The sequence below is a fragment of the Hypanus sabinus genome (assembly GCF_030144855.1).
Source record: "Hypanus sabinus isolate sHypSab1 chromosome 5 unlocalized genomic scaffold, sHypSab1.hap1 SUPER_5_unloc_1, whole genome shotgun sequence".
Lineage (NCBI taxonomy): Eukaryota > Metazoa > Chordata > Chondrichthyes > Myliobatiformes > Dasyatidae > Hypanus > Hypanus sabinus.
Window position 1 is genome coordinate 263,813 of NW_026778917.1, and position 18,809 is coordinate 282,621.

The following is an 18,809-nucleotide window of genomic DNA, read 5'->3' on the forward strand; positions in this document are numbered from 1 at the left end:
CTGGCATTGGAGAGGATCCAGATGCTGATGCCTCTGATTGCCAAGGGATGATGGTTAGACCCTCTGGTCATTGCCTGGCACTTGTGTGGCTCGAATGTCATTTGTCACTTGTCAGCCCAAGCCTGGATATTGTCCAGGGCTGCTGCATTTGGCAATGAACTGCTTCACTATCTGAGCAGTCAAGAAAAATGCAGAACATTGTGCAGTCATCTGTGAACATCCCCACTTCTGACCTTATGAACGAAGGAAGGTCATTGATAAAGCAGCTGAAGATGGTTGGTCCTAGGACACTTCCCTGAGGAGCTCCTGCAGTGATGTCCTGAGGATGAGATGATTGACCTCCAGCCACCACAACCCACAACTTTCTGTTGTGTCTGTAAGGAATTTGTATGACCTCCCCGGAACCATGTGTGTTTCCATGCACAGGCCAAATACAGATCAGTTAGTAGGCAAATTGATCATTGTAAACGGTCCTGTGATTGGACTGATGGTAAATTGGCCATTGTAAACGGTCCCGTGATTGGACTGATGGTAAATTGGCCATTGTAAATGGTCCTGTGATTGGACTGATGGTAAATTGGCCATTGTAAATGGTCCTGTGATTGGACTGATGGTAAATTGGCCATTGTAAATGGTCCTGTGATTGGACTGATGGTAAATTGGCCATTGTAAACTGTCCGTGATTGGACTGATGGTAAATTAGTCATTGTAAACGGTCCTGTGATTGGACTGATGGTAAATTGGCCATTGTAAACGGTCCTGTGATTGGACCGACGGTAAATTGGTCATTGCTGAATGTGTAGCTCGTTGTTTCATAAGGGTCTGTTCCACGCTGTATTGTGAAGTAATTAAATATTCCAAATTTGGCCACAACGGCTTCTTACATAATGTCAACAGAACATCACGACTCTTATTGTTAGAATGATTTATAACTCTGGTTATCGGGGAATGAAGAGGGTGGATCCATAAGGCATAGGTGCAGAATTAGGCCATTCAGCCCATCAAGTCTGCTCGGCCATTTCATAGTAGCTGATCCCGGATCCCATTCAACCCCATACACCTGCCCTCTCAAGATATCCCTTGATGCCCCAACCAATCAGGAATCTATCACCTTCTGTTTTATATACACCCATGGACTAGGCCTCCACCACAGTCTGTGGCAGAGCATTCCACAGATTCACCACTCTCTCGCTAAAAAAATCTCCTCCATACCTCTATTCTAAAAGGTCGCCCCTCAATCTCGAGGCTATGCCCTCTAGCTCTGGATACCCCCACCATGGGAAATATCCTCTCCACATCCACCTTATCGAGTACTTTCAACATTCAGTAGGTTTCAATGAGATCCCTATGCATTCTTCTAAATTCCAGTGAGTACAGGCCCAAAGCTGCCAAACGCTCCTCATATGTTAACCCCTTCATTCCCAGAGTCATCCTGGTGAATCTCCTCTGGACTCTCTCCAATGACAGCACATCCTTCTGAGATATGGGGCCTGAAACTGTTGACAATATTCCAAGTGCGGCCTGACTCATGTCTGATAAAGCCTCAGCATTATCTCCTTATTTTTATATTCTAATCCCCCTTAAAATAATTGCCAGCATTGCATTTGCCTTCTTTACCATAGACTCATACTGTAAATTAACCTGGGAGTCTTGCACGAGGACTCCTAAGTCCCTCTGCACCTCTGATGTTTGAACCTTCTCCCCATTTAGATAACAGTCTGCACTATTGTTCCTTTTACCAAAATGCATTATCATACATTTCCCAGCACTGTATTCCATCTGCCACTATTTTGCTCATTCTTCCAATCTGTCTAAGTCCTGCTGCAATCACATTGCTTCCTCAGCACTCCCTACCCCTCCACCAATCTTTGTATCATCTGCAAACTTTGCCACAAACCCACCAATTCCATTATCCAAATCACTGACAAACAATGTGAAAAGTAGTTGTCCCAATAATGACCCCCGAGGAATATCACTAGTCACCAGAAGCCAACCAGAAACTCGCTGCCTCCTGCCTGTCAGCCATTCCTCTATCCACGCCAGTTTCTTTCCTGTAATGCCAGAGGATTTTATCTTGTTTAGCAGCCTCATGTGTGGCACTTTATCAAACGCCTTCTGAAAATCCAAGTAAATGACATCCACTGCCTCTCCTTTGTCCACCCTGCTTGTTAATTCCTTGAAGAACTCCCAACAGATTTTGGCAGGCAAGATTTCCCTTGACAGATACCATGCTGACTTTAACTTATTTTATCATTACTCTCCAAGTAGCCTGAAACCTCGTCCTTAATAATGGACTCCAGCACTTTCCCAACCACTGAGGTGAGGCCAACAGTCCTGGCGAAGGGTCTCGGCCCAAAACGTCGCCAGTGCTTCTCCCTGTAGATGCTGCCTGGCCTGCTGTGTTCCACCAGCATTTTGTGTGTGTTGTTTGAATTTCCAGCATCTGCAGATTTCCTCGTGTTTGGCCTTTCATTTCCTTTCTTTTGTCTTCCTTCCTTCTTAAAGGGTAGAGTGACATTTGCAATTTTCCACTCCTCTGGGGCCATGCCTGAATCAAGTGGTTCTTGAAAGATCATGACCAATGCATCCATTATCTCTTCAGCAACCTCTCTCAGGACTCTGGGATGTAGTCCATTGGTCCGGGTAACTTACCCACCTAAAGACCTTTGAGTTTGCCTGGCACATTTTCCTTTGTAATAGCAATGGTTCTCACTCCTGCTCCCTGACACTCATGGACGTCTGGTACACTGTTAGTGATTCCACAGTGAGGACTGATGCAAAGTACCCATTAAGTTCATCTGCCATTCCTTTGTCCCCCATCACTTCCTCACCAGCATCATTTTCCAGTGGTCCAATTCAAACCTCCCTTTTACTCTTTATATTACTGAAAAAACGTAGTACCCTGCTTGACATTACTGACGAGTTTGCTCTCATATTATATCTTTTCCCTTCTTTGAGCTTTTTTACTGGCTTTTTGTTGGCTTTTAAAAGCTACTGACTCATCTAAATTCTTGCTTTCCTTTGCCAATCTATATGCCCTTTCCTTGGCTTTTCTGCAGCCCTGAAATTCCCTTGTCAGCCGCGATTGTCTACCCCTGCCACAGAAAACCTACAACACAATACAGGCCCTTCAGCCCACAAGGTTGTGCCGAACATGTCCCAACCCTAGAAATTACTAGACTTACCCATAGCCCTCTATTTTTCTAAGCTCCATGTACCTCTCCAAAAGACTCTTAAAAAACCCTATCATATCCGCCTCCACCACCATTGCCAGCAGCCCATTCCACACACTCACCACTCTCCAAGAGAAAAAACTTACCCCTGACATCTCCTCTCTACCTACTCCCCAACACCTTAAACCTGTGTCCCCTTGTGGCAACCATTTCAGCCCTGGGAAAAAGCCTCTGACTAACCACACGATCAATGCCTCTCATCATCTTATACACCTCTATCAGGTCACCTCTTATCCTCTGTCACTCCAAGGAGAAAAGGCTGAGTTCACTCAACCTATTCTCATAAGGCATGCTCCCCAATCCAGGCAACATCCTTGTAAATCTCCTCTGCACCCTTTCTATGGTTTCCACGTCCTTCTTGTAGTGAAGCGACCAGAACTGAGCACAGTACTCCAAGTGGGGTCTGACCAGGGTCCTATATAGCTGCAACATTACCTCTCAGCTCCTAAATTCAATTCCACTATTGATAAAGGCCAATACACCACACACCTTCTTAACCATAGAGTCAACCTGTGCAGCTGCTTTGAGTGTCCTATGGATTCGGACCCCAAGATCCCTCTGATCCTCCACACTGACATTAATACCATATTCTGCCATCATATTTGACTTTCCAAAATGAACCACCTCACACTTATCTGGGTTGAACTCCATCTGCCATTTCTCAACCTAGTTTTGCATCCTATCAATGTCCCACTGTAACCTCTGACAGCCCTCCACACTATCCACAACACCTCCAACCTTTGTGTTGTCAGCAGATTTACTAACCCATCCCTCCACTTCCTCATCCAGGTAATTTATGAAAATCACGAAGAATAAGGGTCCAAGAACAGATCCGTATTCCACTCCATTGGTGATCAACCTCCATGCAGAATATGACCCGTCTACAACTACTCTTTGCCTTCTGTGGACAAGCCAGTTCTGGATTCACAAAGCAATGTCCCCTTGGATCCCATGCCTCCTTACTTTCTCAATAAGCCTTGCATGGGGTACCTTATCAAATGCCTTGCTGAAATCCATATACACTACATCTACTGCTCTTCCTTCATCAATGTGTTCAGTCACATCCTCAAAAAATTCAGTCAGGCTCGTAAGGCAGGACCTGCCTTTGACAAAGCCATGCTGACTACTTCCAAGCTCTCCAAATACATACATACATCCTGTACATACATCCTGCCTCTCAGGATCTTTTCCATGAATTTATCAACCACTAAGACTCACTGGTCTATAATTTCCTGGTCTATCTCTACTCCCTTTCTTGAATAAAGGAACAACTCTCCAATCCTCTGGAACCTGTTCCATCCCCATTGATGATGCAAAGATCATTACCAGAGGCTCAGCAATCTCCTCCCTCGCCTCCCACAGTAGCCTGGGGTACATCTCATCCGGTCTCGGCGACTTATCCAACTTGATGCTTTCCAAAAGCTCCAGTACATCCTCTTTCTTAATATCTACATGCTCAAGCTTTTCAATCTGCTGCAAGTCACCATTATTATCACCAAGAGCCGTTTCCATAGTGAATACTGAAGTAGAGTATTCATTAAGTATCTCTGCTATTTCCTCCGGTTCCATACACACTTACCCACTGTCACACTTGATTGGTCCTATTCTCTCACGTCTTATCCTCTTGCTCTTCACATACTTGTAGAATGCCTTGGGGTTTTCCTTAATTCTGCTCGCTAAGGCCTCTTCATGGCCCCTTCTGGCTCTCCTAATTTCATTCTGAAGCTCCTTCCTATTAGCCTTATAAACTTCTAGATCTCTATCATTATCTAGCTTTCTGAACCTTTTGTAAGCTTTTCTTTTCTTCTTGACTAGATTTATTACAGCCTTTGTACACCACCGTTCCTGTACCCTGTCTCATTGGAATGTACCTATGCAGAACTCCACAAAAATATTCCCTGAATATTTGCCACATTTCTTCTGTACTTTTCCTTGAGAACATCTGTTTCCAATTTAAGCCTCCAATTTCCTGCCTGATAGCCTCATAATTCTCCTTATTCCAATTAAACGCTTTTCTAACTTGTCTGTTCCCATCTCTGTCTAATGCTATTGTAAAGGAGATGGAATTATGATCACTATCTCCAAAATCCTCTCCCACTGAGAGATCTGACACCTGACCAGGTTCATTTCCCAATACAAAATCAAGTACAGTCTCTCCTCTTGTAGGCTTATCTACATATTTTGTCAAGAAAACTTCCTGAACACACCTAACAAACTCCACCCCATCTAAACATCTAAACCCCTCACTCTAGGGAGATGCTAATCTATATTAAGGAAATTAACATCTCCCATCACGACAACTCTGTTATTATTACACCTTTCCAGGATCTGTTTCCCTATCTGCTCCTCGATATCCCTGTTACTATTGGGCGGCCTCTAAAAAACACCCAGTAAAGTAATTGACCCCTTCCTGTTCCTAACCTCCACCCATAGAGACTCCATAGACAATCCCACCATGACGTCCACCTTTTCTGCAAACATGATACTATTTCTGATCAACAGTGCCACACCCCACCTCTTTTGCCTCCCTCCCTGTCCTTTCTGAAATATCTAAAACCCGGCAGTTGAAGTAACTATTCCTGTCCCTGAGCCATCCAAGTCTCTGTAATGGCCACCACATCATATCTCCCAGTATTCTTCAGTGGGATCTATCTTTCCTGCACCTTGTGACCTATTCCCAAAGCTTCAGCCATTTGTGCTTTGCTGTCATCCCCTCCGGTATCCTCCTCCAATCCACCGGGGCGAGCTCCTCTCTCATGCCTCTGTAATTCACTTCATTCCATTGAGATACGGATACATGGAACTGATGCTTCTCCCTCTCAGACTGCAGCACGAGTTCAATCATATCGTGATCACAGTCTCCTGAGGGTTCCTTTACATTAAGCTCCCGAATAAGGTCTGGATTATTACACAACACCCCATCTAAGATAGCCTTTTTCCGAGTAGGCTCAAGCACAAGCTGGAAAGGAGGTGGGGAAGATGAATAAGAAAACGGGGAGAGGGGAAAGAGGACAAGTTAGAAGGTGACAGAACAGAAGATTCCTTTCCGTCTTCAACTCCCCACCCTGGCTTATTACTCCTTCTCCTTACCTGCCTTCTTCCCAGTGCCCCACCTCCTTACCTTTCACCTGGCTGATAAATAACCCAGGGCAGACTGATATGGAGAGCAAGCTAATACCCGCCAGCTGAATCCCCCTCCACACGGCCGATAAATCCAAGGCAACCTCAGAGACCAATACTGTTCATCACCAGCAGAATAACAGGAGTTGCCAGTCAGAATTGAACTCACGACTCAATTGCCTAGGCTATGTGTGTGAGGGCAGTTCCATTACTGTGCAGCCACACGCACACACACACACGCACGCACACGCACACACGCACGCACACACACACATGCACACACACACACACACACACACACACACCCACCCATCTTGGAGGGAGCAGTGCGGGGCATCTATGGAGGGAGTATTTCAGATCGAGACCCATTTATTGGGACTGTAAAGGCGATGAAGCAAGAAACAGAGAGTGAGCAGAGGGGATGGAGGACAAGCAGCAGGTGAACGGTGAAGCCAGGTGAGTGGGGAGGGAGGGAGGGAGTTGGGAGGTCATTGTTGGATAAGGCCAAGGGCTGGACAGGAAGGAACCTGGTAGGACAGGAGAGCGGAACACAGGAGAAAAGGAGGGAGAGGAGATTGGACGACGGGGGGAAAGGACGGAGAGGGGAGTGGACGACGGGGGGAAAGGACGGAGAGGAGAGTGGACGACGGGGGGAAAGGACGGAGAGGAGAGTGGACGACGGGGGGAAAGGACGGAGAGGAGAGTGGACGACGGGGGGAAAGGACGGAGAGGGGAGTGGACGACGGTAGAAAAGGACGGAGAGAAGAGTGGACGACGGGGGGAAAGGACGGAGGAGAGTGGACGACGGGGGGAAAGGGACGGAGAGGAGAGTGGACGACGGGGGAAAGGGACGGAGAGGAGAGTGGACGACGGGGGAAAGGGACGGAGAGGAGAGTGGACGACGGTGGGAAAGGACGGAGAGGAGAGTGGACGACGGGGGGAAAGGACGGAGAGGAGAGTGGACGACGGGGGAAAGGGACGGAGAGGAGAGTGGACGACAGTGGAAAAGGACGGAGAGGAGAGTGGACGATGGTAGAAAAGGACAGAGAGGAGAGTGGACGACGGGGGGAAAGGACGGAGAGGGGAGTGGACGACGGTAGAAAAGGACGGAGAGGAGAGTGGACGACGGTGGAAAAGGACGGAGAGGAGAGTGGACGACGGTGGGAAAGGACGGAGAGGAGAGTGGACGACGGTGGGAAAGGACGGAGAGGAGAGTGGACGACGGTGGAAAAGGACGCAGAGGAGAGTGGACGACGGGGGGAAAGGACGGAGGAGAGTGGACGACGGGGGAAAAGGGATGGAGAGGAGAGTGGACGACGGGGGAAAGGGACGGAGGAGAGTGGACGATGGGGGAAAAGGACGGACAGAAGAGTGGACGACGGGGGAAAAGGACGGAGAGGAGAGTGGACGACGGGAGGAAAGGACGGAGAGGAGAGTGGACGACGGGAGGAAAGGACGGAGAGGAGAGTGGACGACGTGGGAAAAGGACGGAGAGGAGAGTGGACGACGGGGGGAAAGGACGGAGAGGAGAGTGGACGACGGGGGGAAGGAGGGAGAGGAGATTGGACGACGTGGGAAAAGGAGGGAGAGGAGATTGGACGACGTGGGAAAAGGACGGAGAGGAGAGTGGACGACGGGGGGAAAGGACGGAGAGGAGAGTGGACGACGGGGGGAAAGGACGGAGAGGAGAGTGGACGACGGGGGGAAAGGACGGAGAGGAGAGTGGACGACGGGGGGAAAGGACGGAGAGGAGAGTGGACGACGGGGGGAAAGGACGGAGAGGAGAGTGGACGACGTGGGGAAAGGACAGAGAGGAGAGTGGACGACGGTGGGAAAGGACGGAGAGGAGAGTGGACGATGGGGGAAAGGGACGGAGAGAAGAGTGGACGACGGTGGAAAAGGACGCAGAGGAGAGTGGACGACGGGGGAAAGGGACGGAGAGGAGAGTGGACGACGGTGGGAAAGGACGGAGAGGAGAGTGGACGACGGTGGAAAAGGACGGAGAGGAGAGTGGACGACGGGGGGAAAGGACGGAGAGGAGAGTGGACGATGGGGGGAAAGGACGGAGAGGAGAGTGGACGACGGTGGGAAAGGACGGAGAGGAGAGTGGACGATGGGGGAAAGGGACGGAGAGCAGAGTGGACGACGGTGGGAAAGGACGGAGAGGAGAGTGGACGACGGTGGGAAAGGACGCAGAGGAGAGTGGACGACGGGGGAAAGGGACGGAGAGGAGAGTGGACGACGGTGGGAAAGGACGGAGAGGAGAGTGGACGACGGTGGGAAAGGACGGAGAGGAGAGTGGACGATGGGGGAAAGGGACGGAGAGCAGAGTGGACGACGGTGGGAAAGGACGGAGAGGAGAGTGGACGACGGTGGGAAAGGACGCAGAGGAGAGTGGACGACGGGGGAAAGGGACGGAGAGGAGAGTGGACGACGGTGGGAAAGGACGGAGAGGAGAGTGGACGACAGGGGGAAAGGACGGAGAGGAGAGTGGACGACGGGGGGAAAGGACGGAGAGGAGAGTGGACGACGGGGGGAAAGGACGGAGAGGAGAGTGGACGACGGGGGGAAAGGACGGAGAGGAGAGTGGACGACGGGGGGAAAGGACGGAGAGGAGAGTGGACGACGGGGGGAAAGGACGGAGAGGAGAGTGGACGACGGGGGGAAAGGACGGAGAGGAGAGTGGACGACGGTGGAAAAGGACGGAGAGGAGAGTGGACGACGGTGGAAAAGGACGGAGAGGAGAGTGGACGACGGGGGAAAGGACGGAGAGGAGAGTGGACGACGGTGGAAAAGGACGGAGAGAGAGTGGACGACGGGGGAAAGGGACGGAGAGGAGAGTGGACGACGGGGGAAAGGGACGGAGAGGAGAGTGGACAACGGTGGAAAAGGACGGAGAGCGGAGTGGACGACATGGGAAAAGGACGGAGAGGAGAGTGGACGACGGGGGGAAAGGACAGAGAGGAGAGTGGATGACGGTGGGAAAGGACGGAGAGGAGAGTGGACGACGGGGGAAAGGGACGGAGAGGAGAGTGGACGACGGGGAAAAGGACGGAGAGGAGAGTGGACGACGGTAGAAAAGGACGGAGAGGAGAGTGGACGACGGTGGAAAAGGACGGAGAGGAGAGTGGACGACGGTGGGAAAGGACGGAGAGGAGAGTGGACGACGGTGGGAAAGGACGGAGAGGAGAGTGGACGACGGTGGAAAAGGACACAGAGGAGAGTGGACGACGGGGGGAAAGGACGGAGGAGAGTGGACGACGGGGGAAAAGGGATGGAGAGGAGAGTGGACGACGGGGGAAAGGGACGGAGGAGAGTGGACGATGGGGGAAAAGGACGGACAGAAGAGTGGACGACGGGGGAAAAGGACGGAGAGGAGAGTGGACGACGGGAGGAAAGGACGGAGAGGAGAGTGGACGACGGGAGGAAAGGACGGAGAGGAGAGTGGACGACGTGGGAAAAGGACGGAGAGGAGAGTGGACGACGGGGGGAAAGGACGGAGAGGAGAGTGGACGACGGGGGGAAGGAGGGAGAGGAGATTGGACGACGTGGGAAAAGGAGGGAGAGGAGATTGGACGACGTGGGAAAAGGACGGAGAGGAGAGTGGACGACGGGGGGAAAGGACGGAGAGGAGAGTGGACGACGGGGGGAAAGGACGGAGAGGAGAGTGGACGACGGGGGGAAAGGACGGAGAGGAGAGTGGACGACGGGGGGAAAGGACGGAGAGGAGAGTGGACGACGGGGGGAAAGGACGGAGAGGAGAGTGGACGACGTGGGGAAAGGACGGAGAGGAGAGTGGACGACGGTGGGAAAGGACGGAGAGGAGAGTGGACGATGGGGGAAAGGGACGGAGAGAAGAGTGGACGACGGTGGAAAAGGACGCAGAGGAGAGTGGACGACGGGGGAAAGGGACGGAGAGGAGAGTGGACGACGGTGGGAAAGGACGGAGAGGAGAGTGGACGACGGTGGAAAAGGACGGAGAGGAGAGTGGACGACGGGGGGAAAGGACGGAGAGGAGAGTGGACGATGGGGGGAAAGGACGGAGAGGAGAGTGGACGACGGTGGGAAAGGACGGAGAGGAGAGTGGACGATGGGGGAAAGGGACGGAGAGCAGAGTGGACGACGGTGGGAAAGGACGGAGAGGAGAGTGGACGACGGTGGGAAAGGACGCAGAGGAGAGTGGACGACGGGGGAAAGGGACGGAGAGGAGAGTGGACGACGGTGGGAAAGGACGGAGAGGAGAGTGGACGACGGTGGGAAAGGACGGAGAGGAGAGTGGACGATGGGGGAAAGGGACGGAGAGCAGAGTGGACGACGGTGGGAAAGGACGGAGAGGAGAGTGGACGACGGTGGGAAAGGACGCAGAGGAGAGTGGACGACGGGGGAAAGGGACGGAGAGGAGAGTGGACGACGGTGGGAAAGGACGGAGAGGAGAGTGGACGACAGGGGGAAAGGACGGAGAGGAGAGTGGACGACGGGGGGAAAGGACGGAGAGGAGAGTGGACGACGGTGGGAAAGGACGGAGAGGAGAGTGGACGACGGGGGGAAAGGACGGAGAGGAGAGTGGACGACGGGGGGAAAGGACGGAGAGGAGAGTGGACGACGGGGGGAAAGGACGGAGAGGAGAGTGGACGACGGTGGAAAAGGACGGAGAGGAGAGTGGACGACGGTGGAAAAGGACGGAGAGGAGAGTGGACGACGGGGGAAAGGACGGAGAGGAGAGTGGACGACGGTGGAAAAGGACGGAGAGAGAGTGGACGACGGGGGAAAGGGACGGAGAGGAGAGTGGACGACGGGGGAAAGGGACGGAGAGGAGAGTGGACAACGGTGGAAAAGGACGGAGAGCGGAGTGGACGACATGGGAAAAGGACGGAGAGGAGAGTGGACGACGGGGGGAAAGGACAGAGAGGAGAGTGGATGACGGTGGGAAAGGACGGAGAGGAGAGTGGACGACGGGGGAAAGGGACGGAGAGGAGAGTGGACGACGGGGAAAAGGACGGAGAGGAGAGTGGACGACGGGGGAAAGGGACGTAGAGGAGAGTGGACGACGGGGGAAAGGGACGGACAGAAGAGTGGACGACGGGGAAAGGGACGGAGGGAAGAGTGGACGACGGGGGAAAGGGACGGAGGGAAGAGTGGACGACGGGGGAAAGGGACGGAGAGGAGAGTGGACGACGGGGGAAAGGGACGGAGGGAAGAGTGGACGACGGGGGAAAGGGACGGAGAGGAGAGTGGACGACGGGGGAAAGGGACGGAGAGGAGAGTGGACGACGGGGGAAAAGGACGGAGAGGAGAGTGGACGACGGGGGAAAGGGACGGAGAGAAGAGTGGACGACGGGGGAAAAGGACGGAGAGGAGAGTGGACGACGGTGGGAAAGGACGGAGAGGAGAGTGGACGACGGGGGAAAGGGACTGAGAGGAGAGTGGACGACGGTGGAAAAGGACGGAGAGGAGAGTGGACGACGGTGGGAAAGGACGGAGAGGAGAGTGGACGACGGTGGGAAAGGACGGAGAGGAGAGTGGACGATGGGGGAAAGGGACGGAGAGCAGAGTGGACGACGGTGGGAAAGGACGGAGAGGAGAGTGGACGACGGTGGGAAAGGACGCAGAGGAGAGTGGACGACGGGGGAAAGGGACGGAGAGGAGAGTGGACGACGGTGGGAAAGGACGGAGAGGAGAGTGGACGACGGGGGGAAAGGACGGAGAGGAGAGTGGACGACGGGGGGAAAGGACGGAGAGGAGAGTGGACGACGGGGGGAAAGGACGGAGAGGAGAGTGGACGACGGGGGGAAAGGACGGAGAGGAGAGTGGACGACGGGGGGAAAGGACGGAGAGGAGAGTGGACGACGGGGGGAAAGGACGGAGAGGAGAGTGGACGACGGTGGAAAAGGACGGAGAGGAGAGTGGACGACGGTGGAAAAGGACGGAGAGGAGAGTGGACGACGGGGGAAAGGACGGAGAGGAGAGTGGACGACGGTGGAAAAGGACGGAGAGAGAGTGGACGACGGGGGAAAGGGACGGAGAGGAGAGTGGACGACGGGGGAAAGGGACGGAGAGGAGAGTGGACAACGGTGGAAAAGGACGGAGAGCGGAGTGGACGACATGGGAAAAGGACGGAGAGGAGAGTGGACGACGGGGGGAAAGGACAGAGAGGAGAGTGGATGACGGTGGGAAAGGACGGAGAGGAGAGTGGACGACGGGGGAAAGGGACGGAGAGGAGAGTGGACGACGGGGAAAAGGACGGAGAGGAGAGTGGACGACGGGGGAAAGGGACGTAGAGGAGAGTGGACGACGGGGGAAAGGGACGGAGAGAAGAGTGGACGACGGGGAAAGGGACGGAGGGAAGAGTGGACGACGGGGGAAAGGGACGGAGGGAAGAGTGGATGACGGGGGAAAGGGACGGAGAGGAGAGTGGACGACGGGGGAAAGGGACGGAGGGAAGAGTGGACGACGGGGGAAAGGGACGGAGAGGAGAGTGGACGACGGGGGAAAGGGACGGAGAGGAGAGTGGACGACGGGGGAAAAGGACGGAGAGGAGAGTGGACGACGGGGGAAAGGGACGGAGAGAAGAGTGGACGACGGGGGAAAAGGACGGAGAGGAGAGTGGACGACGGGGGAAAAGGACGGAGAGGAGAGTGGACGACGGTGGGAAAGGACGGAGAGGAGAGTGGACGACGGGGGAAAGGGACTGAGAGGAGAGTGGACGACGGTGGAAAAGGACGGAGAGGAGAGTGGACGACGGGGGAAAGGGACGGAGAGGAGAGTGGACGACGGTGGAAAAGGACGGAGAGGAGAGTGGACGACGGGGGAAAGGGACGGAGAGGAGAGTGGACGACGGGGGAAAGGGACGGAGAGGAGAGTGGACGACGGGGGAAAGGGACGGAGAAGAGAGTGGACGACGGTGGAAAAGGATGGAGAGGGGAGTGGACGACGTGGGAAAAGGACGGAGAGGAGAGTGGATGACGGTGGGAAAGGACGGAGAGGAGAGTGGACGACGGGGGAAAGGGACGGAGAGGAGAGTGGACGACGGGGAAAAGGACGGAGAGGAGAGTGGACGACGGGGGAAAGGGACGTAGAGGAGAGTGGACGACGGGGGAAAGGGTCGGAGAGAAGAGTAGACGACGGGGAAAGGGACGGAGGGAAGAGTGGACGACGGGGGAAAGGGACGGAGAGGAGAGTGGACGACGGGGGAAAGGGACGGAGAGAAGAGTGGACGACGGGGAAAGGGACGGAGGGAAGAGTGGACGACGGGGGAAAGGGACGGAGAGGAGAGTGGACGACGGGGGAAAGGGACGGAGAGAAGAGTGGACGACGGGGGAAGGGACGGAGAGAAGAGTGGACGACGGGGGAAAGGGACGGAGAGGAGAGTGGACGACAGGGGGAAAGGACGGAGAGGAGAGTGGACGATGGGGGAAAGGGAAGGAGAGAAGAGTGGACGACGGGGGAAAGGGACGGAGAGGAGAGTGGACGACGGGGGAAAGGGACGGAGAGGAGAGTGGACGACGGGGGAAAGGGACGGAGAGGAGAGTGGACGACGGGGGAAAGGGACGGAGAGAAGAGTGGACGACGGGGGAAAGGGATGGAGAGAAGAGTGGACGGAGGATGAAGGAGGGACACTGGGGGAGATGTTAGAAAGGTGAGGAGAAGGGGAGAGGCTTCCCTCAATGTTCACACTATCAGGTTGAAGGCTGCCCAGACATATTTGCTGCAAAATCTCTTGTGTTCATAAACTGTGTTGTACAGTTCCATGTAAGTACTGGAAAGTATTCCTGAGAAAGTGCAAGGTCACTAACAGAATTGCAGAGGTGTCTGGGCCAGCACTTGTATCACCCAGATACAGTGGGCTGCCATCGTGCAGGCAGATGGGAATAACATGGACGAGTTGGGCCGAATTGCCTGTTTCTCTGAGCTGTGGTTTTTGAAACTCAAACTCCGGCTGTCAGAAAACTTCCCAGTCTGTTAAAAGCAGCTCGTTGCCTCTGCGAGACGGAGAGGTGGCGCTAGGCGAGCGTTACACTACCGGGGCGCAGTGACTTCAAGTTCTGGACGGGACGGCAGCCCCGAGAACTTTCGGGAAGTATTCTCCCAGAGGGGAGATGCCCCTATCCATCACCTAAATACCCGGGAAGGGGGCTGCGGAAGCGGCACCTCTGCCAGATTCACCCATCATCCCCGCGCAGGCGGTGGAGGGGCGCCGGTCGAGTAGACGCCCCGGGCTCGGTACCCAACACCAGGCGACCGGCGACTGCCCGGCACCCCCGCGGTCAAGACTCATTGCACTGACCCTCCCGTCCCCGGTCACCGAGTTTCCGCACTCTCACCTGAGCAGGTAATCGGCCGCATCGACGCAGGCGTGTGTGCGGCGCGCCGGGCGGGAGGAACTGATGTTGGATCTGTGCCCTTCCCTGAGCGGCCGGGCGCACCCTGCCCTATTCAAACACTGAGGGCGAGCTGAACCCGTGACTAATGGCTGTGGCTCGCAGGAGGCGGAGCGCACACCTGCACATCACACGCCAGGGCAGCGCTCCCTCGCCGGCCCGGCCCGGCCCGGCCCGGCCGCGGGGTGTCCCAGCCCCCGGCGATGGCGGAGTGCATCTGCAAGCCAGACAAGGTGGAAGCGGGGGGATTCGTACTTGTTCAAGAAACGGAATTTTAAAACTGCCACGCAGACATTTTTTTGAGCTGGTATGTAAAAAAAGCCAAAGGGAAACAGGCCCTTCGGCCCAACTAGTCCATGCTGACCAGGCTCTGCTAATTGCTGGCATTTGGGCCCGTATGGTATTTATTTAGAGAAGTGCGGGAAGAGGGCCCAGACATCATGAAGAATCTCACCCACATATCAAGACAACACAGACAAAATGCTGGCGGGTCTCAGCAGGCCAGGCACGCGTCTATGGAGAACAGTAGAGTCAGGCGAGACCCTAACTTTATGGATGGAACACTTTTCATACAGATGACGCATTTCAAAATATTTGGATAAAAACACAAATATGAAAAGAACATGATAACTAAAAGCAGGGTAAAAAAGTAGGTTTTGAGCTGGTGTTTGAAAGTGAGTCTGCGTCACTTCTAGTTTTAGGTTTTGAGTTTGGAGCGTCGTTCCAAAAACGTGACCTGCCAATTACCTTTTGGGAAGGTTATTTTAATTTAAGAGGCAGCGGGAAAAAAAACCAAACCCTCTTTATTCATTCCAAATTCCACTCTCCCCCTCTCCGGGTACCTGGGGTACCGTACCGACGGCGCCGTTTATCACGATCGGGGTTTGACCTCCTTCCATCGCGGACAAAGCATTTGGAGGTGGGGAGGTGGGGAGCGGGTCCTGGTGCCAATGACAGAGGAAGGAAAACCAGTGATGTGTCTGAGGAGAGAATTTAGAGAGCGAGGCAGGAAGCTGAGACGTCCCGGGTGGTGATTTCTGGATCGCTGCCTGTGCCACGTATCGGTGAGGGTAGAAACAGGATGATTTGGCAGGTAAATGTGCGCGTGAGAAGCTGGCGCAGGGGGCAGGGCTTCAGGTTCTTGGATGATTGGAATCTATTCTGGGGGAGGTATGACCTGTACAAAAGGGACAGGTTGCACCTGAACCCGAGGAGAACCAATATTCTTGCGGGCAAGTTTGCTAGAGCTGTTGGGGAGGGTTTAAACTAATTTGGCCGGGGATGGAACTGGAGTGAAGGGACTCAGGATAGGACAGATGGGAAAAAAAGCTAAGATAGCCCTGCAGTCAGACTGTCAGGAAGGGCAGGCAGGTGACAGGACAAAATTGCAGCCAGCAGGGTGAGTATCAGTGCATTAGGGATGCAGAATCAAAAAGGGTAGCAAATACAGCTCGAAAGTGTGATATCTCATGCACGGAGTAGGAGAAAATAAGGTGGATGATCTTGTTGCACTTTTACAGATTGCCAGGTTGCTGTTGTGGCCATCACTGAACTGTGGCTGAAGGATGGTTGTAGTTGGGAGCTGAATGTCCAAGGTTACACGTTATAACAGAGGGATAGGAAGGTAGGCAGGAAGGAAGGAAGGGTGGTGTGGCTCTACTGGTAAAGAATGGCATCATTACAACAGATGTGACATAGGTTTGGAAGATGTAGAATCCTTGTGGGTTGCTAAGATACTGCAGGGTAAAAGGACCTTGATGGCCTCCCAATGGTAGCTGAGATGTGGACCACAGATTACAACAGGAACATTAAAAAAGGCATGTTAAAAGGACATTTTTTATGATAGTCATGGGAGATTTCAACATACATTGGAAAATCAAGTTCGAATTGGATCTCAAGAGAGTGAGTTTGTCAAGATGGCTTTTTAGAACAGTTTGGCATTGAGCCTGTCAGGAAACCGGCTATACTGGATTGGGTGTTAAGTAATGAACCGGAGGCGATTAGGGAACTTAAGGTAAAGGAACCCCAAGGAGAGAGTGCTCACAATATGATTGAGTTCTGCTTGAAATTTGATTGCAAGTAAAATCTGACGTTTCAGTATTTCAAGCGAGTAAAGGAAAGTACAGTGGTATGAGAGAGGAGTTAGATAAAACATCGAACATGGAATAGTACAGCACATTACAGGCCCTTTGGCCCACAATTCTGGGGAATTGTTGTGCCGACCCTCAAACCCTGCCTCCCATATAACCCCCCACCTAAATTCCTCCATATACCTGTCTAGTAGTCTCTTAAACTTCACTAGTGTATCTGCCTCCACCACTGACTCAGGCAGTGCATTCACGCACCAACCACTCTCTGAGTGAAAAACCTTCCTCTAGTATCCCCTTGAACTTCCCTCCCCTTACCTTAAAGCCATGTCCTCTTGAACTGAGCAGTGGTGCCCTGGGGAAGAGGTGCTGGCTGTCCACTCTGTCTATTCCTCTTAATATCTTGTACATCTCTATCATGTCTCCTCTCATCCTCCTTCTCTCCAATGAGTAAAGCCCTGGCTCTCTTAATCTCTGATCATAATCCATACTCTCTAAACCAGGCAGCATCCTGGTAAATCTCCTCTGTACCCTTTCCAATGCTTTCACATCCTTCCTTAGTGAGGTGACCAGAACTGGACACAGTACTCCAAGTGTGGCCTAAGCCAGAGTTTTATAGAGCTGCATCATTACATCACGTCCTCTAAACTCTATTCCTTGACTTATGAAACCTAACACCCCATAAGCTTTCTTAACTACCCAGGCAACTTTCAGGTATCTGTGGACATTTCCTGCCATTTACTTTGTACTCTGCCTTGAGGTTTGTCCTTCCAAAGTGTACCACCTCACGCTTCTCCGGGTTGAACTCCATCTGCCACTTCTCAGCCCACTTCTGCATCCTACCAATGTCTCTCTGCAATCTTCAACAACCCTCTACACTATCTATAACACCACTAACCATTGTTGGCCAAAGTAAATTGAAGGAGATGCTGTCAAGATGTCAGCAGAGCAGCAATGGTGTGACTTTCTGGGAAAAATGAGGAAGGTGCAGGATAGATGTATTCCCAAAACTCAAAGAAATACTCAAATGACAAAATAGTACAACAGTGGCTGATGAGAGAAGTCAAAGCTAATGCAAAAGCAAAAGAGCGGGCATACAACAAAGCAAAAATTAGTGGGAAGACAGAGGACTGGGAAGCTTTTAAAAAACCAACAGAGGGGAACTAAAATAATAATCAAGAGGCAGAAGTTGGCATTTGAAAGCAAGCTAGCAAACATTATCAAAAGCTTTTTCTGGTGAAAAATTAAAGAGAGATGAGAGTATATTAGAACCACTAGAAATGAGGCCAGAGAAAGTAATAATGGGGGACACGGAGATGGCAGATAAATTAAAAGAGTATTTTGTATCAGTCTTCACAGTGGAAGACACTAGCAGTGTGCCAGAAGTTGATGGGTGTGAGGGGAAGCGAAGTGAGTGCAGTCACTATTACAAGGGCACAGGTGCAAAAGGGTAGGACAAACCTCCGTGGTCCAGATGAGCTGCACCCTGGGGTACTGAAAGTGGTGAAGATTGTGGAGGAATTGGTAATGATCTTTCAAAATCATTGGACTTGGGCATGGTATCAGAGGGCAGGACAATTGCAAATATCACTCTACCCTTTAAGAAAGGTGAAAGGCAGCAGAAAAGAAATTATAGACCAGTTAGCCTGGTTGAGAGATGTTGGAGTCAATTGTAAAGGATGAGGTTATAGAGTACTTGGTGATACAGGACAGTATTGGACAAAGTCAGCATGGCTTCCTTAAGCTGAATTATTTTAGTTCCCCTCTGTTGGTTTTTAAAATCTTGTCTGGTGAACTGGTTAGAATTCCTTGAAGAGATTACACGTTGGATAAAGGGGTTGAAGTGGATGTTGCATATTTGGACTTTCAAAAGATCTTTCGCAAGATGTCACACGTGAGGCTTGCTTACCAAGTTAAGAGCCCCTGGCATTACAGGAAACATGGTTAGTGCATTGCTGATTTGTAGGAGCAGTGAGTGGGAATAAAAGGAT

General features: G+C 52.6%; 1 protein-coding gene across 3 annotated transcripts in view; it reads right to left on the reverse strand.

Annotated features, from left to right (window-relative positions):
- Nucleotides 1-15,610, reverse strand: part of si:ch73-95l15.5 (uncharacterized) — a 59,623-nt gene extending 44,013 nt beyond the window's left edge. For 2 of the 3 annotated variants that reach the window (XM_059957486.1, XM_059957485.1), the window contains exon 1: nucleotides 14,675-15,553. The gene's annotated coding sequence lies outside the window, so the exon portion shown is untranslated. Of the gene's footprint in view, nucleotides 1-14,674; nucleotides 15,554-15,587 lie in introns of those variants that run through there. The other variant, XM_059957487.1, reaches the window with a different exon arrangement.
- Between the last annotated feature and the right edge of the window lie 3,199 nt (nucleotides 15,611-18,809).